Genomic DNA, 27,850 nt, shown 5'->3' with positions numbered 1-27,850 from the left:
TCGCATTCTTCCTTGCGTCGTTTTTTCTTGCTGTTTAAAATCCGAGGATGACGTAACGTGGCTTCTCCAGTTGTGTTGATGTTTTGACAGCCCAAATATGTTTTGATGTTGCCGGTAACAGCGGATACTCATACAATTCCCAGGTTCGAAAACTAATTGAGATAGCCGGATCACTTGTAATATAATTTAATGCTTGAATTTTTTCCTTGTCTGATAGGGTGACGTACGGTACAATCCACTCGATTTTTTGCAAAGTTAACTTTACTTCCTCAGCTCCCGCTGCTTGTTGTACGTAAGCATTAATGTCACTGTTTGAAATCGTAAGAACTATCTCTAGCTGAACATTCATAAGGACTTTCAGATAATCTTCAGCAAAACCACTTAAAATATTTAGTGGAATCAATAAATCAAAGCTTCCTGCAGCGTTTGTTAATTTAACATCATCTTCCATTACCCAGCCAGCATTCTCCAAAGCACTCAACTGATTTGGACTGAATGATACATAACCTTTCATCAGGCAGTAAGCGGAATTCTTTAATCATGTGGCCAATCCCCATATTAACCAAGTTGGTTGTGGCAGCGACAGCACTGTTATCACTCTTGGTAAACTTCCCAAGAATATGGAGTGCACTTTTGCTAGGAAGTATGCACAAATTTTGATTTTGGATTGTGATACGAACTTCATCATTGTTGTTCAAAGTCGACGATGCATACGGTTGATGAGCATGCAGTTCATAGTGAGCGATTGACTCATCGAATATAATTGGTCGTTGAATATCTAATATATTAGCCATTATTTTTTATATCCTCTGTCACCTACTGCACCGTATTTGTTGCCTTTCTCGTAACCGCCGTACGCTGTACTACCTTTTATGCTTGGTGCCGAATATTTATCTTTGCTATTTTTAAAATCTGTGCCGTATTTACTTTGTTGGTTCTCTAAATACTTTCTTAAGTTCTTTGAAGCTTCGTTATTGGACATTATACTCAACAGCTCACCACCTAAGTCTTTCGACACGGGATTATGCAGCAGAAATTGAATTTTATTTTATTTATCTTCCACGTAAACGTAGTCCGAGACTTTTCAGGAACAGCTTGTTCTGATGTGTTAACGCCTTGTGAGGTCTTCTTCGACTGATTGTGCTTGTCCATGTTGATATCTTTTTATAGCCTGCGCCACTCTTTGTATCATATACAATACCCATTTTTATATTGTTTTCACATGTAATCTTATGGTTATAGTTTCACCCCTAAAATTTACTAATTTTACATCCTGATCCACTATACGTAGTCTTATATTATATATAGCATCTGCGGTGATTGGAAGGTAAATGACGTGTGATGGCAACTCAACGATCTTATATCCGGGTGGTACGCTCGGAAAAAACTCATGAATTGTGTGAACTTTGTGTTCATTCATGTAAGCACCTGTGGTAATATTACACTCAACCCTTAAAGCATTTAGTTTTAGTATAGCCACAGGTAATTCCGATGAGTGAGTTTTGTTTGGTTGAAGCCGACGATTCTTGAAACCTAACAGTCGACCAATAGAATCGTTAGGTATAAAATTTATAACCTGATCACATTTAATTTCACTTCTTAGTTCATTATTATTTGCTCTTATACTGATGCTCAGTCTCGGTAATGACTTTTGTATGTATTTCTCAATATCTCTAATTTCATAACTACCGGTTGGTATTTTAATTACTTTTTCTTTAACAGGAACGATTCTTTTGAGAATCTCTTTTACGGGTTGCACATCAATCTTCGGAGCCAATGAAACATCATCATTTCTTGTCACTATAGTCGCATCTCGTTTTTTTCTCTTGCCACCAGGTTTATCGATATTTTCAACGTTGTTATCCTCAATTTCATTCATATCTTCTTGTTCTTCATTGTCCAGAGGATAAGTTACATAGAACTTATTAGAGCCAATGTCTATATTGGGTATCGAATTAAATGTCAGCAATTCTACAAGACCCAAGACATAATTTTTTTCCTCTGACAACTCGATTGGTGGGAAATAATTCGCCTCTAACACAGAGGATGATCCTGTCAGCGTTAACGTGAAAGACTCAGCCATGACTAATGTCCTGAGTAACTAGTCATGTTAATTTAAAGTTGTCCGGAAAGAAATTTTAGACACAAATGCCCACATATAATTGTGTCAAAGTCTTGATATCTTTTATGATTATATTTCACGCTACCAACATCGAGATATTTTATAAGGTCTTCCGGTGGTTGTAAATCACCAAAACTATCGAAATAAATTACATTATCACGACTTTTTTTGTACGCAACCCAATGAGTACCAGGTCCCAATCTGTCATCAAGATTGACAATAGCCGATTCGAATTCTTTAGGTCCAGTTTTTGGCAAATCGTTTCTCATGAAAACACCGCGGAAATTGGGTATCCTCAAAGCCTTAGCGTATTTCATCAAGTCTATGTTTGTAAGTGCTCGATGTGGTAGCTCTACTTGTTTTTTGATTTACATCCTCTACCAACTGGTGGATATGGCCACAAATATAGCCCCATACCACGTCTATATGGCTTTAAGTATAAGCCTTTACCTACAGCTATCTCTTCCATTTTTGAATTATGTCTCTTGCTCTCCTCTAACTGTCTTTTGGCTGAACTAGCATCGTTGACAGCCTTCGCAACCGCCGCAGCACCACCAGCGAGAGCACCAGTTGCTGAAAGACCTGCAAATAGGGGTATCAAGAATGGAAGTACACCACCGATTTTAGATGGAACTGGTAGAACACGTGGCTGTCGAACATTTTTCTTCCCACCAGATTTTTTTACCTCTTGTCGAGCCCCTTTGAGTGCTGATTTAATTGGATCACCACCTGCTTGCATGGCTTGCTTAGCAGCCGTTACAATTTTTCTCAACGCCACCTTGGGTCGTCTGCTGGTACTTTTCTTCTTACCACTCTTCCTCCTTTTCTTACCCACCATTCTTTTCTTCTTACCACTCATTCCCTTCTTCTTCTTACCACCCATGCTCTTTTTCTTCTTCATTCCCATTCCGAAGCGTTTTTTTACCTTCATGATTTTGTTTATACTCCAAGCAGCAGCTTTTTCTCCAATAGAAGCGTCTTTCGCTTGAAAACGTTCCCACGCTTTGTCAGCTAATATTTTATCAGCCTCGTGACGTGCTGCCAAATTTTCCCGATTTTTCGAGTAAGCAATGTCGTGATTCTTACACGCTGCATCCAAAGGATTGATGCCAGGATCACCACGAGCCAGTCTCTTTTCTAACTTTGTTCCTGGGCCACAATACTGATAGCCAGGTATATGAAGTTCAAAAGGTAGCTTGTTAATGATACTGTTGACAATACCTTTCCCACTTATACGTCCGCACTCCATCACAGTGACATAATGACTGATAATAAACCATTATAAATGATCATACTTATAGTCATAGAAAAGAGTTGTCACTCTAACAGTGCACCGTAAACATGGAGTTCAAAAAACACCACGCTAAATTACCTGTGATCAATTTCGATCAAATAGTTCAAGGTGCAGGAGTAAAAAGGATCAAAAGACATGGTGCTCTACTACCAAACAGTGTGCGGGCAGTGTTCTGTGGCCCATCAAATTGTGGTAAAACAAATGCCTTGTTATCACTTATTATACATCCCAATGGTCTGAGATTCAACAACATTTACCTATACTCAAAATCTCTCAATCAGCCGAAATACAAGTTCTTAGAAGCGTTGCTGAAGCCCATAGAGGGTGTAGGATTTTTTCCATTCAATGAGCACGAGGACGTGATTAAACCTGAGGATGCAAAACCCAATTCACTGATGATATTTGACGATGTCGCTTGTGAAAAACAGGATCACATTAGAGCTTACTTTTGTATGGGGCGACACAAAGACGTAGACAGTTTTTATTTGTGTCAAACATATACTCGGATTCCTAAGCATTTAATACGTGATGATGTAAATTTTTTAGTTCTGTTCCGTCAAGATGAAATGAATTTAAAACATGTATATGACGATCATGTAAATACTGACATGTCATACAATTCATTCAAAGAACTATGCTCTGCATGTTGGAATAATGGTAAATATGGTTTTGTGGTAATTGATAAAGATAGTGAGCTCAACAAAAGACGATACAGAAAAGGATTTGACTGCTTTATTAGTATAAATTAAAGTGTAACTATTAATATGAATCATATATCTAGTGAACTCTAATACATCAACATGAAGCCTGAAGAGATTTCAAAACAAAAAGATGTGCTGCGTCAGATATCTGAAGCAAGTGACGCAATCAGACGAAAGCATAAAATGCTGAAGTTAGGAAAAGATAGCGCTGAAAAAGCTATGGGTGAAATGTTCAAACCCATAGTTACACCGTTGCAGAATCTAGTTGAATCGTCGAAACAAAAAATTAAGCAAGAAGTCAAGAATGAAATTAAAGAAGAAGAGGTTACACAAAAGGACAAGTCAACACTCAACAACAAAACAGAATTTGATGATACAAGTCATTATGATAGTTTTATTTCTGATGACGATGGGAGTAGTAGAACTCTTAATGAGAGCCAAATAAATCCCTCTGCTTCAAGTACTCCCGCTAAACCGAGCAGGTTAGTGAAATCCTATTTAGCCAAAGTGTATAGAAAAAGTAAAGAAATAGATTTGAGATATGGCGTCCGTCGGCGGTACAATGATTTTTACATTGGTGATTCAGAAATAAATTTTGAAGAAAATATATTTCATGTTAAAGATCAAGAATACCCAATAACTCCTGGTTTATTGGAATTGTTGTTCAAAAAATCACCCCATGATGCAAGTGTTACACAAGATGATAAAAATAAATACCTTGAGATTATTAAAAATACAAACGCTTATAGAAAAAATTACAAATCAGATGGTAGTATTTATGAAGACTCAACAATAAGGTTTAATAATTATATTGCTGATTTTCTTACAAAAAATACAAAAGCACTTAAGGGAAAAGGGTTGCCTAAATATAAGATTGTAAAAAAGAAGAAAACACATATGGATTACGTTTATTGGGATGATCCAAACGAACTGGTTGATCGTCTACGTTTACTCATGGCATCTCAAGCTGCCGGTAATCCAAGTCATACAAATGAAATTATATCGATAATCGAAGAGTTACGGGAGGCTGGAATTATATATTAATAGTATTTTTGAACTGTGTTCGCCAGTCTTTTACTGTTCATAAAAGTGTAAAGAGCAAAAAAAATGAGTATCGACATATTTGGACGCTCGTTAACGACAGCTGCAGTTATTAGTGGACTACCTGGACCACCTGGAGTTGGTTTTAAGTTAACTCCTGGTGGAGATTATGATTTAGAGAGTAAAAAATTGTGTCGTGTTGGTGATCCTTCAGACGATAATGATGCAGCAACATTGAAATTTACGCGTGATCTTGTCCATAAAAAATTGACTTTAATGTATGATAGTATGAAAGATGATCTGTCCGAGATATTTCACTTTTGCATACTGAAGTGGTAACACTAGACTCTGCAGTCGTCTCATTAAAAAAAGAGGTTCAAGACCTAAAATTAAGGTTAAAAAAAACAAGAAAAGAATCACTTGATGACAATACCCGGCGTATAAAGAAATTGGAAGCTAAAATTTTTAACGATGGAGGACAAGAAGTCAGTAATAGCTTATGAGCTTCATAAACAAGCTCGTAGAAATTACCTGCGACGACATGTTGACATCCGTGGGCTCGATGAAACCTGGCAGGCAGATTTAGTTGAAATGATCCCATACGCTACATCAAATAAAGGAAATAAATACTTGCTGACGGTGATAGATATATTTTCCAAGTACGCTTGGGCTGTACCAATAAAAAATAAAAGTGCTAGTGATGTTACGAATGCAATGAAATCTATATTCCAACAAGGACGTGTTCCAAAAAATCTTCATGTCGATCAAGGCAAAGAATTTTACAATAAAGAGTTCAAAAATCTTATGAAGCAGTATAAAATTAATATGTACTCTACGTTCAGTAACCTGAAAGCATCCATATGTGAGCGTTTTAACCGAACACTTAAAACTAATATGTGGCGTCAATTCTCTGCTCGTGGTAATTATAGATGGATCAACATGCTAGAAGAATTGTTAAATACTTATAATAATACTAAACATCGGACAATTAAAATGAAACCTGTTGATGTAACTGTTACTAATGAAAAAGAACTGTTAAAAAATATATACAAACCTCTTTAAAGGCAGCAGCAGCGAGTACGAAAATCCAAGTTCAAAGTTGGAGATAAAGTTGGAATTAGCAAACACAAACATGTGTTTGAGAAAGGTTACACAGCTAACTGGACAACAGAGATTTTCACTATAAAATCTGTACAAAATACGGTACCTACGACCTACAGACTTGTAGACTATCAGGATCAGCCTATAGAAGGTGGATTCTACGATGAAGAACTTAGCAAAGTTAAATATCCGGATGTTTACCTAGTAGAAAAAGTTATAAAAACACGTGGAAATAAATTATATGTAAAGTGGCTCGGCTTTGATAACTCTCACAATAGCTGGATAAATAAATCTGATCTGTAAAAAATGTATTATATTTTTAAAATAAAACAAAATAATTTTTTAATCATGTATATATAAGTTTTTATTTTTTACTAGCCTAAAAGCTATAAATATTTTTTACATTTTTCGTCTTTTATTTGGTCTCGGTATAGTCATAATATCATTTCTTGATACTTTGTAAACCCATGGTACGGTATCAGTACTGTTTAACAGAAGCTGACGTTTGTCATCTTCCCAACTCAAAGCTATCTTATTTTGAACTATTGTACTAACACTATGTTTGTTACTTTTAATTACATATTGTTTCTTACTTAAATTTACATGATTTTCTAAACATCGTTTGAAATCTTCAAAAGTGATAGTTCGCAAAGTCGGACGTTTAACACCTTTAGCTCGCTTTTTTACCTGATCTTCATTATAAATTTTAAAAGCATACAACTTTGCTCTAAGTCCAGTGAATTCAGTCATAATTTTACCATTATTCTCATCTTTCATCAGACCTAAAACTTTTTTATTAACTAGTGGTATATTGTAAACATTATCAGGTGGATAATCAGAGGTGTCAAACTTGGCAATATCACGTTTGATGATCTCATAGATGTCCGGTACAATAAAATGGTAAATAAGACTATCAGTGTCAGTGTACATTAATTTCGATTCATTGTTTGCAAAATTTTGTTTCACATAATTATAATGGAAGTCATATATGTAAGTTTTTGATAAATCTAATATACAAAAACCAACATAGATTGGTTTGTCAAAGCGTACTTTTGCCGCCTTCAATTCAATAATTATCATACTCTCGTCAAAAACAGTAAGACTATGGAAATTAGGCTTACAAATATAGTCAGCAGCGCCATATCTACCGGCCCATCTTGTCACTATATGAATCTCTTTGTATTTTCTAACATTTTCCATAGTCTTACCAAATACAGCATTATTCATAAGTTTATAAAAGTCTTTTTCAAACTCATTTTTAGCAGCTTTTCTACAATCTGTATTTTTATCGATATATGACTTGAGCCAGAGTGACTGTTCGAATTTTAAAACTCTGTGAATTTTTGTTAATTTTAATCCTAAATCTAAACATTGTAAATTCTTACAATGTATAACATAATTTTTTTTATCATATAAAGTTGTCGATAATTTAGTATACTTGCTACCCGGTGGTGAAAAATGTTCAGGACATAGTGGTAAATCTTTATGTAGATCATGCAATTCCTGAGGATAATGTAGATCAACTTCTAATACATAGCCAATGCTATCGATGTCGTTTAAAAATTGATCTAGGTTATCGACGTCAAAAGATAGATCGTCAGGCGGGTAAACCCATTCAAATGAACCTTTTGGTAGCGGCATACTCATAGCAGCACCATACAAATTATTCACATCATAATACATTAAATAGGATTCAGCTTTATTAGGATCAAAGCTGGATCCCATGTAACGATTATTGGCCACTGCATACCTATTTGTACACTGAGATACACCACCTCTGATACCTTTTTCAATAAATAGCATCATTTCAGGATCGGTAAATAACTCGAGTTCAACATTTGTATATTTTAACATCGCATCGAAGGCAAGTCCCGGCGCTGTATAGTAATGTAAAGAATCTAAGCTATAAGTAGCCATACAATTATGTCTGAAATTTTGAAATATGTCAGCTAAAAGAAGTACATCTGTTTTTAAATATAAAGCTGAATATTCCCCTAATGTTTTAATATCAAATTTATTCCACACTAATTGAGCAAGAGAATAATCATTATCAGATACACCATCGTTCGATAATTTAGAATAAAATGAGTCCTGATCAGGCAGCTGTTTGTCATTAAGTTTGTCAATATCAGTTATGTACTCGTATGGGAATACACCCTTTCGAGTTACTAATTTAAATTTTTCCGGATCATTGTAATGTTGTTGAGTAATTTGTTTATCACAATCATTCAGATTAGATGCTAATTTGTCAAGACTAGAAGCCATAAACCTGAATTAATCTATAAAACGTAAGCAAACTGATGTGTTTTCGACATACTTCGTGAAAGATATATAACGTTCTTTATTAATTGGTAATAATGTAATTTTACCCTCGAAAACGGTTGATAAAGATTTTATTATAAAATGGGAATCGTAACCAGATAAATTATGAAATACTATTGGTATAGTGTGAGATTTTCTATAATTTATATTACAAGATAAGTGAGCTGGACCGCGATAGTTACCAGTAAAATGACAGTGATCGTAGCATTTATCTGTAGCAGAAGTTATAGACCTTTCACAAATATGACAAACAGTTGCTTGCTCATGACTCTCTTTTTGTTGTCTCGACAGAGGTTTCATAGCAACAGGATTTTTTAAGTATGATTCGACTTCTAATGCTAAACATTCTAATTTTTTTACAAACCACTCGATGCAGGTTTGTGATCGATTCAGTTCAAATTTAGATAAATTGTTATTATAACTACAAAAACGATAAAATGCGATACTATGTGGTATATGTTTGTCAGAATTATCATTTTTTTGAGGTTCAAGTGTACACTCTAGGTCTGCATAGACAACAAATGGTACGATATCTTTATACTGGTAATTTTTAAACTTTAAAATTTTATTTTCTTCAGTCGGAAACGTCATGTGAACTTTATTTAATGCGAAACAGTCTTTTTTATGATCTTCAAACGATTTTTCCAGTTTAAAATGATTTAAACATCGATCACAAAAAAATAATTTGCTTTTCGAAGCTGATATCTGACTTTTAACTAATCGTGAAAGATCTTTAATTAGAGCAAAATGATATATAGGCTCATAATTTTTATACTCATTACTTGTCATATTTAAATTAACATTAGCTTGTAACATTAAAAGATGGACTGTTTTTCTATTGAGTTTACAATATTTACTTAAATATAATGGAATTATAATACTTTTTTCAGATTTTTTCTTTGTAAAATGAGATTCAATACCATATACATTTATTGTTAAATCATTTAATCTTTCAAACTGTGGGATTTGCTTAAGTGTCATAGGAAATTTAATACCTGTATATTCTAGGACAGCACTATAATGAGGATACGCCGATGTTCTTTCAGGATGTCCAGTGTTAGGAAGATGAATCGCAGCTACGACGCTCCATAGAAAACAGTACTCATCGAAATTTTCTATGTTGAGAACAGCTCGTTTCATCTGGATATCTCGAGGAAGCCTCACAAAAGTTGAAGTCCCTCCTTGCAGAGGTGTGTATTTTGACATTGTTACCACCAGATTGGTAATTTCCGTCAAACTCCACCCTGAATCTTTTTGATTAAATTCTTCCACCTTGTTTAACATTTTTTCGTATACAAAGTCTGTATACCACTCAGCTAAAGATGTCGCAGGTAAAATAGCCCGACTCTTGGTGTTGAATGATTTAACTTCTTCTTCAACTGATGTATTTTTCCTGAATTTGCAAAATAGTTCAACGTTTACTTTAACACCTGCAACGTTTTCCAGCATTTCTTGGATTTTATCCAGGACAATGTCTCTAGAGACATTCAAAAAATCTCTCAAGTCAGTGTGAGAGCGGTTGATTATCGATCCTGTCTTAATGTTGTTGGAAAATGCGTTTTCGAGATCTTGCCACTTAATAGATTGATTATTCACACTTAAATCACCACCTGCTACCTGTCCACTAAGTTGCAGAAACTGATTACTGTACCAACAAAGAACTGCTATGTTTGCTTGTACACATCGTCGAACTTGAACGGTGGTATTAGGAGCTGCCAAAATTGTATTAAAATAGTCTATTGTATCATTACAAACATTGTAACACCTCTGACATTGCTCTTTATCCACCACCTCTGATTGTAAATCATTATATGATTGTGCCACTGTATTAACTAAATTGTGGAGAGCTTTAACCAAACCTCGTTGGGACATTTTTAAATTGTTTTATCTAACACTGTTTTAAATCACGAAAACTGGTGGATCAGGAATAATTATTTTATATAAAAACTTGAGATGTGTTCACATAAAGATTTACACTTCAACTGTAAATTAAGTGCGTATTCACAAGCTATTTGAGCTTTCGACTATAAGAATAATGTCATCAAGGTTTCTGAGTATTCAAAACGAGGAACACACAGAGAGTAAAAAAAATAAATTTCATAAGTATATCAAATATTGATGATAGTACAGATCTCATTAAGCAGCGTAATGGATATGTTATATTTACTTGGGTGGTGTAGATTGAAAAGAAAAGAATTTATCAACGATTGTTTAAGATTAAACACAGAGAGTAAAAAAAATACATAATAAATTTTTTAAGAATTATGAGTATCAAATATCGATGCTAGCACAGATCTCATTAAGCGGTAAAATAAAAATTGTTTACTTCCGGTGATAGAGTGATCGATGACAAATATGTTAAATTACATAGAAGAGTGTTATAAAAATTATTTACTTGGGTGGTACAGATTAATAAGATATATATATATATATATATATATATATATATATCAATAACATGAACGATCGTTTAAGATTTAACACAGAGAGTAAGAAATACATAATAAATTTAAAAGGTATAATAAAAATTTTTTACTTTCGGTTATCGATGACAGATTTGAAACAGAGAGTTAAATAATAAATAATGATACTGCGAGTATCAAAGATCGATGATAGTACGAATCTCATTAAGAGGTGTAATAAAAATTGTTTATTTCCGGTGGGTATGTTGGAATTACATAGAAGAGTGTTACATATCAATCGTCTAAATAAATTAAAGAATTAATATGTGGATTGAAGTATCAAATATAAGATTTAATATATATACGATTTGGATCATAAAAAATGTTTATGTTGGACAAATGGTAGAAAAAGATGTGAGAATATATGTAATTTAATATATATATATATATTTACTTTAGATCGTGAGATCGATAATAATAATGTCTTTTAGGAAAGGTATATGTGAAAAAATGACGTTACTCAAAACGGATAAAACTGTTAATCTATGGAATTTTTTGTATGAGTTGGATAATACAGATCCAGTATGGATTTTTTTCAGATAGATGTCAAAGTTAACACGATTCCCTATTTTATCGATATATTCAAAATTTTCAAATATATCATTTTAAATATATACCTTTTTTAATTAATATGAAAAAAGTGATTTTCACATAAATACGATAAGACAAATTAAATTGTTATAGTTAATTTCGTAATGGATAATATGTTCATATAGATTTTTCAGAAAAAAATCTTGTAACATAAACTTTATTCCAAGTTAAAGTGAGACACCCATATCTAACACTGCATGTTAGAGTAAGATGCTCTATGGGTGTTTCTTACACATGCGAACGTTTTATGGGTTTGTTTATTAATTTTTGATACTCGACTGTGGTTTTATTTACAGACTATTTCTTGATCTCTCATTAGACAATATTCACAGCTCGTGAAAGAGTCGATGACAATTAAAGTTAGAAGTTTTAAAAAAATTTATTGTTTTAATCGATTTTAAAATTATTTCGGGAATTTACTGTGGGTGTTTTAAAGTGTTCATGTGCAATTTTTAAAATTATTTCTGAAGTATTCGGTGAATGTTGTAAAGTGTTTGTGGACTATTTTTTTAATATTGTAACTTGGAGCTTCTTTAGTAACTAAGAAAAAAATAATTAAGGTAAAGTAGAAGTAATTCTTGTATTATAAGGTGAAAGATATTTTTATCTAAAAAAAAAATGTAATTTGTAGATGGGGAACACATTTAGTTATGATATAATCATACCCCTCCGGTGGATTAGGTTTCCAAGGTTGATAGACGGAGTAATGGATTTAATAGTAGATTCTTTGGAAAGGGCTGTTCGTCGAGGGAATAATTTAGACGGAACATTATTCCGATTTGAAGGACTGATAGCTGAATTAATCATTCAGCACAATGATTTTTGTTGGTGGTTCCGTATCCCGTATATCGATGCTCATAGAACCGATCCGCGGTTCTACTATAATGCCACTCGGGATCCATTCTTGGGGATCTGGCGCGGGGTTCTTACTAAATTCGAAAACTCCGGCCCTTTAGGTATTATTTTTTTACACCTTATCATATATATATATGTATATATACTTTTTTGTTATTGCTTTTTTTTATTTATTACAGAGAATCATTTAGATGATTATTGCATGCGATATGCCGTATTGTTCCCAAAACACTGGGTTGAAAACTTCTCAGTGGAAGAGGTGAGGCATTATATTGAGCCTCAGCTGTGGGATAAAGTGTCAGCCAATCAGCCTATCAAGGATTCCACCGTTACCTTCTTGGGTGAGGAGGCATCCTTAGAAATAAACGATGAAAGGGTTGCGTGGCATTTTAGGCTCATAGACGGATCGCAGGATTCCAGGGATTATGTAATCACCAATGATTTTATACCACCATTGTTTTACGTATTAGATAGGGCAATATCCGAGCGGGAACATGAAGAGTTCCATAACCGTGTTGTTGATGCGGTAACAGAGCAAGAACTTTATTGCTCTGAGGACGAAAATGCCAGTACTGTTATCCTATCAGATCTGGAGGATGCAAATAATGTAATCCACCCAGATCTGGAGGATGCGGATACTGTAATCCTCTCAGATCTGGAGGATACTGTAATCCTCTCAGATCGGGAGGACGTGTAACCCGTTTTATTTTTTAAGTTTTTATTATAGATTAAATGTTACAGAAAAGATAAAACTAAAATATCATTATATTTATTATATTTATTTTTTTATTATTATTATATTCATTATTATTATATTCATTATTATTATATTTATTATTATTATTTTTAATGTTAATATTAATAAAATTTTTTTCTTTTGTATGTATGAGTTTAAAAACTGATTTTTTAAAGATAGATTTTAGAATATTTTTTTCAAGAAAGTCCTTCAACATGTGGTGTGTTCGGTCTGTCGATGTTCGAGTGAGACGATCTATGGGAGAGGGCTGAAAGTTCCCTCTCTCTCACTCGAATGTGCATCATAGGCTTGTTTTAGTTTTCGATACTTGTTGACAAAACAATGAATGCCTTCTTTCAAATGCTGCTAGATTTCATTTCAAGTTTAATCATAAGCGTTTCGACAGTGTTAAGAGCAAACTACGATATAGTTTTTTCTCAAAGTTTTTTTCAGTGTTAAATAATTTGTGAGTTTTAATTAATCCAATAGTAAGTATATATAATTTTGCTAAAATTTTCGGTATTAGAGGTGATGTGTGATTTTTAATTAATTAATTATGCATTTTTTTTTTTTTACAGGTTGAATAAGAACCAGTTATCATTATCCTGATATTGAGAACTGTAAGTATCCGTTTTTTAATTATAAATTATTTCTTATACTTTATAATCATAAATTATTTTTGCATATGACAATTTTATAGGTTTTCAATAGAATCTTCGCTCTTATCGTCATTATAATCATTATTGTCAGCGTCAATATATCGAGGAAGTAAGTAATAATCTTTCAATTTATCGTAAGAAAATGTTAATTGAAAAACTCGCTAATTTTTTTCATTTATGTTTCAGTTTTAAAAAAATGATAAACGGCCTTTCATATGGATACATCATCCCGAATGAGTGGGCCGATCATGCAATCGGCCTAATATGGCGGATGATTCTTCCATTCCTCCGGGATATCATTGCGAGAGGACAGCAGCTGAATGGTGCAACGATAACAGCGGTCGGTGTGCCCACAATTTTGAGAGTGTGGAACTCTCGGTTGTGTTGGTTTTTTTCAAGACCGGGGGACCTGATACCATCACCACACCACTATAGATTTAGTCCAAATTTATTGGCGGAGCAGTTCCCAGAATTTCAAAGAATATATGGAATCGAACTTCCACCACTGTCTGTGACGGAAGCTCTGAATGGTAAGATTTGTGTTATTTAATTTTTTCTAATTATATTTTTATAATATGGTTATTATAATATGTATTTTTTTCTTTTTTAGACGTGGTTTTGCTGAACCTAACTTACAGCGTCCTGATGCCGCAAAGTTGGATAGATCAAAATTTGATTGATGAGATCCCCAATGAAATCAACGCTGTTCTTGAACCAGGTGTTGATGATCCTGATGGTGTCATTTTCACGCTCGGAGGGATCACCGTCGAATTGGGTGTGTTCCCTGAGGCGATGTGCTGGTGGTTCCGAGATGCAGATCATGATACACCATATTTTGAAAGTGCAAACCTGCACACTCAGGGCCCTGTGGCTAACAATGGCCCTCTTCAAATATATTGGCCTGATGATGATGATAACGATGATGGTATTGACGATCCGACACCGGATCCATCATCATCATCATCATCATCATCAGATGATGATTAAGTTTTTTAAAAGTTTGCGTTAAGGTTTTTATAAAATACTTTTTGGAATATATTAATGTTTAAATATCTTTAGATAGATTTTTTAATAATTAAGATTTTTTTATCAATGTTTAATATTCTTAGAATAGTTGTGTAAGTCTTTTCAAGTTTTGTTAAAAGTAGTTTTTTATTTTTAACATTAAAGTATTTCATACTTACTTTTCGAAATTTTTTGTTTTTGAAAAACTCCCCTTTCCCGTTCCTTAGATCATTATTATTATTATAATTATTATTATTATTATTATTATTATAATTATTATTATTATTATTATTATTATTATTATTATTATTATTATTATTATTATTATTATTATTATTATTATTATTATTATTATTATATTGATATATTGATAAAAACGCCATACTCTTCAATTTGTGAAGGTATACTTATTATGCGCATGCGTCGGTGTTTGTCTTCTTTGTCGGATTATATATTTAAATTCTCATTCCTACTTGTATTCATGAATTTCCTAGCCCTCGAAAAACCTTGGGATGCGCAGAAGTCTTCGATCATTCGACTTTTTTTACGTAGAAGTAGAATTTCTTACTTACCCTAAGATGTTCAATGTTCTACGGGTGGTAAGTTGGGTTATCTATTACTATGTTGAATTTTCTCTTAAGTGCATGATGGTAAGTTTAACTCTAGATACAGAAACTTTTTAACACTGATTTAAATAATAGATTTTTTTCCGTGTTTATTATCTCACAATAGTTATAAAAGATACATTGATATATAATAAATATGTGTGAAATTCACATTTAATGTATTGATACCCGAATCTATACTGGAACTGGTGATGGGTCAAACACAAATTCGAATTTGTTGTACTTGGTCCCAAGAAATTTGAGATGAAGCGAGCCTTCGGCTACCATTTCGCTCAGGCTTTTGAACTTGCCTTCGTCACCCATGAGTTCGTTGTTTGTCCGGTTTGGAAAATAGATAGAGAATTCATTGTTTAAATGTGCAATGATTTTGGATCCGTACTTCGTGTTTATTTTTTTTATCTCGGTTATTTGATGTAATTTGTCCACTTCCAATTCTTGCATTTTCTTGTTTGGCAAAATATTTGCTAAACAGTTGACTTCATTGATAGCTGAGAGATCGAATTTTGACACTAAAAGATAGATAAAGGAGAACATGTTATAGAATTATATGTGAGAAGTATCGATATATGCTCGAATAAGAAATAGTACTTACTTGTGAAGTAGTTTTGTTGATACAGATGAAGACTTGAGATAATTTCACTTATGTTATACACTTTTTGCTTCAAAAAACTTAAGCAGACTGATTCATATGGCTGCAGGAGTCGCCCACTCAACTCTTTATTCCCCCCACTTTGTTACAGCAAAAACAAGTTTGAGCTTGTTGTATGACGTAAAAAATGATGTCATCAGGGTAAAAAGACGCAATTGCGCAGGTCAATATTCCCCCACTTGGACTGAAATATGAGCCTAGTAACGGTTAACGGCGCAGAAGATGATGTAATCGGGGTGAAAGACGCTATTGCGCAGGTTCATATTACCTCCACTTGGTCTAAAATATGAGCTTAGCAACAGCGCAGAAGATGATGTTCAAGCATTTGCGCAGCTTCATTTCCCCCACTATACCTCATAAAAAGCGAGTTCAGACACGCTGGATGACGTTATCCGCTGAAAAAGAAGGGGTGTGGGAAGAACTAAACCGCTAGATGGTAGTGACATCAGAGCTTCTCGCAAGTGCTCGTCCTACCCCCTGTTTGAATATATAAATCCTCAGATTGATCATCATATAAATACATGTCATGCTATCATCAGAGCTGGTATACGGTAAGGTACGAGCTCTAATGATAGTGTGACAGTATCTTGTCATCATACGCATGATAATTGACTGCCGAGCAACATTGGTAACAGTCGGTAATATAAATACCTACTTTACCGACAAGCGATACTCGTATCGACCACAGATATATACAGATTACCGACAGCAGATATGATTAGTTATCGGCAGGAGGTATCCGCAGCGGTCGGTAAGGAAGAGTACTGCGTTATCGGGGGGGGGGGGGGGTGACCCCCCCCCCCTGTCTCACTACTTTTAAATATCTTTGGGACAAAAACGACTCAGTTTTTGCTAAGGTTGATGACAGCGCTTTAATTCATGTCATATCCACTCAAGAGGACATCGAGAAGCTTAAGATACTTGAGTCAAAAAACTGTTAACTAAAAAGGTGTCAAGTCTCAGTTCGTATTAATGCTGCTAAAATTCCTGCTGCGTGCCTGCTGTCTCAATATAAATTCACTCAGAGCAAACATTGGTGTCCTTCAACAATATCTAGTTATAGCGCTGACTGAAACCGGGCTCAGTGATTCCATTGCCAACATCAACATTGCGGATTACTGTGTCGTTAGAAATGACTGGAATTCGCGTGGGGGTGGTGTAACTTAATACTATCACCAATCTTTACACTTATCAACCATCCTCAAGCCACTGATAATCTGGAACAGTCAACCAGGTACTCCTAAATACTTGCTAGCCAAATTGCACGTAAAAGGGGCTCAACTAGTGTTTGTTGCGGTCGTTTATCGGCCACCTCATGCTCCTTTCACTCTACCCAATGATTTGGCGACAACTATTGCGTCAGCTATGGAAGGCTTTAGCCATAAACTTATTCTTGGGGATTTTAACGCAGGCCAACTGCTTCCTGGTTATGATGCTGATTACATTAAATTTTCCATGTGCACAAACTCACTTAGGCTTGTGCAACATGGTTATTCTCATACAACCAAGCGTTCTTAAACCTGGTTGGATCTTTGCATTGTGAATGAGTCTGACCTTATTGTTTCCTGGGGAAAATCTGAGCACCCTCTGGGTGCTAGGCACCATCTTATATCAGTGGTAATGCAACTCAACGCTATCGCGCCATCGGCTAAAACGACCTTGACACGAAAGCTTGACAACTTGTCCGCAACTAACGCCATTTTCTCATTAAAGAACATGGACTGGTCGTGGTGTCAGTTACCTGGACTTACTGCCGACCACATTACAGCATAACTCACAAACCAGCTTATCTCACATGTGGACGTATACGCTCCTGTTCACGCTATTACTGTAAATTCGCCAATATTTGCTCCCTGGTTTACAAGTGAGCTAAAAGACTCTAAACACCGTATCCGTGTACTATACAAACGCTACCAGCGTAATAAGAGATTCTCTGACTTACTGAAGTATCACTCTGAAAGGGATCTGCATCGCAACAATCTCAACCTAGCCAGGAATAAGTATTATTCCTCTAGACTTAAAGGTTTCACATGTGGTGCCATGGGGCGTGAGCTGCGAAAACTTGGCCTATTGAAGGATAGTGGTACTCGGGCACTGGCTGTTGACGCGGCACAGCTCAATAAGGCGTTTGTGGCCTTCTCGCAAGCTACTGTGCAACACTTTCACTTGCTGCCAGCTATCGAATTAGGTATGCAAACCGAGTTTTGCTTCAGTGAAATATCTACCGCTGATGTTCTCAGCACTAAGAAGCGACGCTGTTGGGGCGGATGGGCTTTCAAGGAAAGTGCTGTCATGACTCCTACCCATGATTCAGGACCATGTTAAGCATCTTTATAATGCGTCTCTGCGAGATGGCGTCTTTCCTGAGATCTGGAAACAAGCTATAATCATTCCTGTTAATAAAGTGCCCACTCCTGCCAGCACTAGCGACTGCCGACCAATTGCGTTGCTTCCGGTATTGGGAAAATTACTCAAGAGAATCGTGTGTAATCTAATAACAGCTTATTTAGACGAACATAACCTGCTAGATTCGTTGCAGTATGAATTTCGCGGTGGGCACAGCGCGCAGACTGCCTTGCTCAAGCTTCTAAATGATGTGAGATTTAGTATGGACAGGCGGATGATCACCGTCCTCGTTCTTTTTGACTTCTCTAAAGCTTTGGATATAGTTGATCCTGTGCTGCTGGTGCGTAAACTTGTGGAATTCGGGTTCTCCGAGTCTGTTGCTGACTGGATGACATCGTACCTGACTAGAAGGTTACAGGCTGTTAAAGATCCTGATGGTAATCTCACGGACTGGCTTCACACTAATATTGGCGTCCCTCAGGGGTCTATTCTGGGCCCTTTGCTCTTTTCACTTTACATCAATGATATTGGTATGAGTATTCGGTACTGCAAAAGATTACTCTATGCTGATGACTTGCAAATCTACACGGCCTGCTACCTGCATGATCGAGCAGTGTACCAGGAAAATTATCGATGACAGCTCGCATTAAACAGTGGGCTGACTCTAACAAATTGCAGCTAAACCTAAGCAAGAGCAAAGCCATCATCTTGGGGTCCAAGCCCTTTGTCAACGCAGTCAACACCTCTGAGGTAGTACTGGGTTGTGATGGTATCAGAATCTCGTTCGTCTCCTCCGTCCGCAACCTCGGTGTTCACATTAATTCGAAGTTAACTTTCGAAGAGCATGTAAAATATACTACTGCGAAAGTGAACTCTGCTCTCTACAGTCTATATAATCTATGTCGCTTCACAGATCTCAGCATGCATAAAACACTGGTCAACGCTTTCATATTCCCTCCATTAAATTTCAATGGTTTTTTTTTTTTTCAGATAATTTCCAGCTGAGATACACTGCTCACCGCAAATCATCTTTTTTTAAAGTCGTTCCGGGAAAAGCTCCATCACCGGCTTGTTTACGGATACTATTACCTAAAAAAATTACCTAATGTTGTTGAATATAAACTTAATAATGTTCAAAAGGTTTCAATAATATTGCTCAATCCATACACCTAAAAATACATCGTGAAAAAAGCGTTTTTTTTTTCACGATTTAGTCCCCCCCCCTCCCGCTTCTTAAGAGCTTGACATTAAAATTAGAATAACTATAGTTATTAAAAATTAACTATAACAATAATAATTATTATTAAATTAACTATAGTTATTTTAATTTTTACTGGAAAATTTTAACTAGAAATAATTTATAAGGAATAAAATTACCTAAAAAAAATTACTATGAAATTTTGTGATAAGTTTAGCAGTTTTGCCGGAAAAGTAAAAAGATCTCAGAATTTACTATAACTTGTCTTCAAACTTTAATAACTTTTGAACAGATGGATTTATTAAAAGATGATATGAGACTTTTTTTGTAGAACGTTTACTTTCCCACAGAAATATATACTGAATTTATGTGTACAATGAGCCATTGCCGAACTATAAAATTCAAAAAGAATTTCTTTTACACTCATTGTTTTATGGTAAAAAGAATTTTTTTTAATTTTCAGCATTTGTCCAAAAATGGACCAAACGAAATCTTTTTTTTTTATTTTCTTTTTTTTTGAATGTAGTTTTCAGAAAAAAATACTACAAAATTATTCAGAAAGTCCTTCTATTTTTTAACTTAATTTTTCGAACAAAATTCAAATTATATCGATGAGTACCATTCAAATTTATTGTTTTTATTTTTTTTTTCCAAATTTATTAGTTCTCTGAGCGCTCTCAAAAATGTTAAGCATGATGTTACGAAAAATAAGGATAGTTGAAAAAAAATTTTTTTTTACAATTGGGAAAAAAAAATATAAATCGAAAAAACACCACTCTGAAAAAATTTGAGGATTTGCAGAAAATGTCAAAGTTTTATATAAAAAAAAAAAAAATAAAAAATGATAAGCATCAAAAAATTTTTGATTGTTTCCAAAAATCTACAAAATGAAAATGAAGATAGGTTGCAATAATTTTTTTGTATTTTTTTTCGAAAAGTACATTAAAAAACAAAAATTTTAAAAAGAAAAACGGCCTAATCAGTTGAATTTCGAAAAAGTTATAGCTATTTAATATAAAAAAAGCCATTTTTTTCAAAAATTTATAACTTTTTTTTGGTTTGGTGAAAAAATTTGAAAAAATTATGAGACGCGTTTTTAGTGGGGTAGGAAAAGAGAAAAAATTTTCAGCCAAATCTATAGGGGCTAGGTTCGAAAGTGGTCGATTTGGCGTGGAATACTCCATAAATATATATATATATATATATATATATATATATATATATATATATATATATATATATATATATATATATATATATATATATATATATATATATATATATATATATATATATATATATAAGGGCGGGTCAAAGTAATCAACTATTTTTTTTTGTACACATGCGATCGAAAAATGGGTTGCTAGACACTTTAAAAAAATTCTCACCAAATATAAGCTCTTAATTTTAATAGGAAGATCCTCCGCACCGCAGTTTTTTATTTTTTACTCAGTCCAATAGAAAAAAATTCATAACTCATCATGAGTTGTTTGGACGAAAAAATGTTCGAATATAATTTTGTAGAAAATTAAATGCTCTACAAAAAAGGTATCTTATATTTTTCCCGTAAACCTTACCATTCTAATAATATTGACGGTTTAAGCTTGATCATTTTAAGACAAATTTCATTATAGTTTATGAATTTTATAACTTGACAATAAATGACTATTATAAAATGCGCAATACTAAGTTTTGAAGGAAATTAACTGCGCTATAAAAATGGTGTCTTATGTTGTGGCGATTAAATTACGCGTTCAAAAGATATTCATCATCAAACTTTCATGTGTACTGATTTTAAGAGTTTTTGATAAGATTATCGGAAAATTTCAATTCAATCTATGAGTTTTGAGAAAATTTACACAAATTCTCGTTCTTATTAGCTGAGAAACCACAAAATATTTTTCAAGTTTTTTTTTATGTGAAAGTTTATTTGTCTACATTTAAAAAAATAAATTGTACATTATTTATCGTTTAGTTAATAATTTGTTGATACAAAAAAAGCAAAGTTTTCATTACAAATATATTATAATATGTTTCAGTTTTAGAGAAAAAAAAAGTCCAATTAGTTATAAGACAGTTTTTTATTTCAATTTTTATCTGAGTTATAATTTTCTAATAATTTTTTATTGTAAGTAGGGTAATTTTTTCAATGCTCTTTAACAGCTTGCTATGAGAAATAAAATACAAAACAAAAAATCACTATCGAAGAAATTTTTCCTAGGACAATACAAAACTTAGTATTGCGCATTTTATAATAGTCATTTATTGTCAAGTTATAAAATTCATAAATAATAATGAAATTTGTCTTAAAATGATCAAGCTTAAATCGTCAATATCATTAGAATGGTAAGGTTTAAGGAAAAAATATAGTATACCTTTTTTGTAGAGCATTTAATTTTCTACAAAATTGTACTCGAACATTTTTTTGTCCAAACAATTCATGATGAGTTATGAATTTTTTTCTATTGGACTGAGAAAAATAAAAAACTGCGATGCGGAGGATCTTTCTATTAAAATTAAGAGCTTATATATGGTGAGAATTTTTTTAAGGTGTCTAGCAACTCATTTTTCGATCGTATGTGTAAAAAAAAAATAATTGATTTTTTTGACCCACTCTAAAATATATATACTAGTGACAGAAATTAAGGGGTATAAAAACATTCTAAATTTTTAAGTGATTTTCAACATGCAGTAACTCGGAGGGAAATTGTCGCATCAGTTTGAATTTCAAGTTTTGAAAAGTTAGATTTCCGTAGATATGCTCTTATGAGATCATTTTTATCAAGATAGTAGTATTTATTACATACAATTTAAAATAGGAATCGCATAAAATAAAATTTTGAGAGAATCGCCAATAAATTTTATTTATATTAGATTACGGTTTCATATCTATAATTACAATTTCATACTATATTCTTACCGTAAAATTTGGACATTTTTCTTCAAACCGTATATTATAGAATTACTTGTGAATTAATGTGGGTAATAGTAAATTATAATACATTTACCAAATTTTACATTAGATTTAACGGTAAATATGGGAAGTGTATCGTAAATTTACGGTGAATTGAATACAACAGAAATAGTATTTCGTTACAATGAGTCATCGTAAAAATGGCAATGCTAATGGAGAATAAAATGTTATATTTTTTCTGTTTATTTACGCTTTTTTGCATGTTTTCTATGAAATATATCTATCCTTTATAGAAGAATAACTCACAATCATTAATAAGTCTTTATTACCTGTGTCATAATTGATTAGTGCTGCTATGCATACGTCGTGAGAAACTTCTTCGTCTAGATCGATATTGATTCGCTTGTTACTTGGATTATAGGTCTTGTGATGTACCGCAGGATCTAGAGGGTCTGGTTTTTCGAAAGGCGGGTTATTCCAACCTAAATGAAAATTTTCAGCAAATTATCCTCGTATCAGTGGTGGATTATCCATAGGGCAATCTAGGCACGTGCTTAAGGGTGTGAGGTAACAAAAGGGCGCAGGTAGAAGTTTTTTAAACAAAGAAAAAAATAATATCAGGTACACGGAGAGAAAAAAATCGGTCTATCGGTTGACTCTGCGGGCCAGCCCCAAAACTTCCCGCTCTTTTCTAGCTCCTTGAGCTCGAAAACATCGTTGTAAATATATTTCGAGCTCTTCGAGCTCGAAAATGCTTTTGTATACCATTATTTTCGAAAAAAAACCGTTTTAGCATTGCTTTTTCTCACGATATCTGTCGAACGCATCAACCGATTGAGATGGTTAAGGTGGCAATCGATGCGTTTTAGTAAGTTCTAGAGCTGATTAGGTTCTGAAATTGATCAGATGAGTCACTTCAAAGATAGTTGAAAAAAACCGTTTTTTACCATTTCTTTCTCCCGTGATTACTCTCGAATTATCCGATTCAGATGGCTAAGGCGGCAATCGACGTGTTTTATTGAGTTTTAGAACTGATTAGATTTTGAAGTAAATCGTATGAGTCGTTTCCGAGAAATCAATAAAAAACTAAAAATAAAAAAAATTTTTTTTTCGTAATTCACCAATATTTTCGAGTCTACTTGATCAAATGATCTGAAATTTTCAGAAAAGTTGATGGCTAACAAACTCTTTCGATTGCCGCCTTAACCATCTAAATTGGTTTATTAGTTAAAAAGTTATAAAGAGGTTCCACACACACACACACACACACACACACTCGGACATCATTCTGAAAATAGTCAGAATAGCTTCCTAGGACCTCAAAACATCGACATCTGATGAAATTTCAATTTTTGCAAATCGGGGTAAAAACAATAACCCCGAATTTTTCGAAAATCGTCGATTTTCTTAGCAGGAAGTTAAAAACAGTTCTAATTCCTAAGTAAAATGGCAACCATTACTATGCTACATAGAAACGAAGATTTTTTAGCGTCGAGACTCACCGGGGAAAGTAATTCCCCTCATTCTACATAGTAACGGTGGCTATGCTAGCATAGGACTGACTACTATTCTACATTGACGAAAGAACTATGTAAATGGACATGACTACAATGTTACCTAGTAACGTTTACGATGTTTTATCTATTTCATTTTAGTAAATAAGGTTATGACAAAACAAATAACTCAGGTTACTATAAATAGATATATGTAGAAATTGAATCAATCTATTGAAATAATTAAGATATTTCTCAAAATGAAATATCATTTTTTGATAACAGATAAATAATAATTAAATCAAAGCGGCTGAGGCAGCCGTTCGGCACGCGCGTGGCTCGGGCGATCACTGAAGTTAAGTAGCATCGAGCATGATCACTACTTGGCTGGGTGACCGTTTAGCCACACGTCGGGTTCTAACGAAGGTCTCTGATCGCTAGGCGTGGGATGAAGATCCAGTGATCGGTAAAATGGGAACTGTATCGATCACTGGAGCTTCACCCAAACCGAACTGTACTGGCTAGGTTTTCTCTGTGGTTTCCCTAGCCACTGCACTTCCATTGCACAAGGGAGGTTGCAGGGCATCACCGTAATGATGCAGTACAGTATAAGCACAAGTCGGGCTACAGCCGCACAACGGAAGGCAGTGGAGGAGAAGTAAAGCAGTTTGCGATATAAAGGCAAAAAGTGTAAAAGGCCGTAATTGCGGCTATACACTAGAAAACAATTAAAATTAAAAAAATTAATAATTAAATCAACTAAAATATTTAGTAATATACATCGCACGCAAACATGCATTCACATACACATAGGTTACTGCGCAAACGTGCGCGCATGTTTACTTCCTTGTCTCACTTATTAAACTGTAACGATAGCTATTCCAGCATGGGACTGAGCACTATTCTACATAGCCCTGATTCCCATTCTAGATAGCGATTTTTACAATTTTAGTGGTTTCAATTTAACATAGTAATCATTACGAGAAAAATGGTAATGAGTCCTATTTTACATAGCACTAATTACTATTTTCAAAAAAATGAGTCTGGTTACTATGTACCATAGTAATCATTACTTTTCTTTTCTCTCCGTGTATTTATAATGTATTGCCAGCTAAAATAAAAGAATTATGTCTCTTAGCAGAATATATATCTGGCTCTGCAAATTCACCCAACCTCGTTGTTGAATGTGCCGCGGATTGCTTTTACGAAGCTTGTTGATTCTTTAGGTTGCTTCAAGAAATATAAAATTTTTTTACAGCTTCTACAGAAAGATGGGAAACTTTGTAAACTCGAAAACTCATAAGAACTAGATAAATATACCAAAACAGTCAAAAGTCTGTCTGATACGCGTTAGTCAGCTAGAGCAAATGCCTGCAAATATTCAAAGGACTCAATTCTATAGAAATTCTCTAGGCTTCGACAGCTATCGATAGTAATCTTGAGCAAAAACGTTCTGGTGTATGTAAAGCTAAAGGCATAAGATTGAAATTAGAACGACTTGAAACTGCTTTCATGACCGTGATTTAGGGTTTCCTATTAGCTCATATGAACATAACCAACAAAAACTAACAGTCCGTTGATATTGACATTTTTACAGTTATTCGAATGTAGGAGTTTAATTGACATGGTTTTTGTAAAAAGAGAAAATTATTCTAAATCTGAACAGCAAGCTCTGGTTCTCTCATTAGTTAAAACATACGAAAAAGGCACAAAGAGGATGCGTAAAAAAAAGCTCACAACAGTTAAATCTGGCGAATATATAACTTTATCATTATCTGTTCGGGAAACATTTAGTTACCCAATGAAAAAATTATAGTGACGTCTATAATCGAAATTTCTACTGCGATACCATCTACACAAAACATAATGTAAAATATGTTTTTCATACTCCGAGCCTGAAAACGTAGAACCGCTAAATTTATTAATTACATTATTACAATAATGTTTACAAAATTTTTGTGGATTTTTAGTTAGATCTGATTATACATAGACTTATATTTGATTATACCTAGCCTTCATCAGTCATGCTTGATCAAATCTAATTATATATAGGGGGCGTTCCACGCCAAATCGGACACCTTTTAGCTTTTGAACTTCGGATTTCTTTAAAACTTTTTTAACTTTTAGTATAGGTTGAAAGAGGCCTTCATGATTTTTTTAGAATTTATTCCTCCAACCATTTTCGAAATATCGAATTTTGAAAAATGTAGAAATTTTATTTTCAAGCGCCTATAACTTTACGAAAAGTGGTTTAAACGAAATTTTCAAAGAGACAAAAAATGGTCGTTTTAGACATCTTTTCAGTAGAGAATATCGAAAAAATTTCTTGAACCACGTTTCTATTGAAATTTTAACTTTTAAGTATAAATTGTCGATTTACAAGAAACACGTACTGATCGATTTTCTTCATAATCTTTCACAGCAAACTGTCACCTATTCGACAACTTTTCCAGCTATACTCATAATGGGACAACGATGGGATCTATTTCTTTTCGATTTTTTAAATTTCATTTTCCAGTTTGTGATTTCCCGCTAAGAAAATCAACAATTTTCGAAAAATTCGGGAAGTTATTGTTTTCACCCCGATTTGCAAAAATCGAAATTTTATCAGATATCGACGTTTTGAGGTCCTAGGAAGCTATTTTGACTATTTTCAGAATAACGTGTGTGTGCATGTGTGTGTGTGTGTGTGTGTGTGTGTGTGTGTGTGTGTGTGTGTGTGTGTGTGTGTGTGTGTGTGTGTGTGTGTGTGTGTGTATGGAACCTCTTTATAACTTTTTAACTAATAAACCAATTCAGATGGTCAAGGTGGCAATCGAAAGAGTTTGTTAGCCATCAACTTTTCTGAAAATTTTAGATCATTTGATCACGTAGACTCGAAAATATTGGTGAATTACGAAAAAAAAAATTTTTTAATTTTTAATTTTTTATTGATTTCTCGGAATGGACTCATACGATTTACTTCAAAATCTAATCAGTTCTAAAACTCAATAAAACACGTCGATTGCCGCCTTAGCCATCTTAATCGGATAATTCGAGAGTAATCACGGGAGAAAGAAATGATAAAAAACGGTTTTTTGCGAATATCTTTGAAACAACTGAACGTAACAATTTCAAAATCTGATTAGCTTTAGAATTTATTAAAACGTGTCGATTGCCACCTCAACAATTAAACTCGGGTTATTGGTTTAAGAGATATCGCAGATGAAAGAAATGGTAAAAAACAGTTCTTTGCGAATGTCTTTGAAACAATTCAACCAAACAATTCCAAAATCTGATCAGCTCTAGAACTCAATAAAATACATCGATTGCCGACTCAACCATCAAAATCGGTTAATCGGTTAAAGGTATTTTTGAGCTCGAAAACAGCGGGAGGTTTTTGGGGCTAGCCCGCAGGGTCAACCGATAGACAGATTTTTTTTTAAAGAAAAATGTGTAAAAAAAAATATCATGCTCAGGATTTACTATTAATAATTATCTGACACAATTATCATTAAAATTTTTTAATTTTATTTCTACATGAAAAATTCCTATTAATTAATTAATAAGAATTAATATTGAATAATTAACTACTACTAATTTTTCATGGCCATAACTACTTCACCTGCGATCTATAAATAAATTCAAAAAAAGTTACAAAAAGACAAAATGAAAAAAGAAAAGTCTTAACTTAAAAAAATAATTGATTTAATATTTACTTCTTTTAAGTATACCGAAGTATACGGTCGTTGGTTA

At 33.7% G+C, this 27,850-nt stretch overlaps 1 protein-coding gene across 1 annotated transcript in view; it reads right to left on the bottom strand.

The window, feature by feature from the left end:
- The window catches only part of LOC103574239 (cadherin-23-like), a 120,975-nt gene that overhangs the window by 42,956 nt on the left and 50,169 nt on the right, over positions 1–27,850 (bottom strand). The window contains exon 3 of the mRNA XM_053737027.1: positions 22,952–23,104. The gene's annotated coding sequence lies outside the window, so the exon portion shown is untranslated. The remainder of the gene's footprint in view (positions 1–22,951; positions 23,105–27,850) is intronic.

Source organism: Microplitis demolitor, chromosome 2 (assembly GCF_026212275.2).
Source record: "Microplitis demolitor isolate Queensland-Clemson2020A chromosome 2, iyMicDemo2.1a, whole genome shotgun sequence".
Classification (NCBI taxonomy): domain Eukaryota; kingdom Metazoa; phylum Arthropoda; class Insecta; order Hymenoptera; family Braconidae; genus Microplitis; species Microplitis demolitor.
Note: the sequence above shows the minus strand (reverse complement) of the source record. Positions and strands in the feature narration are given on the sequence as shown.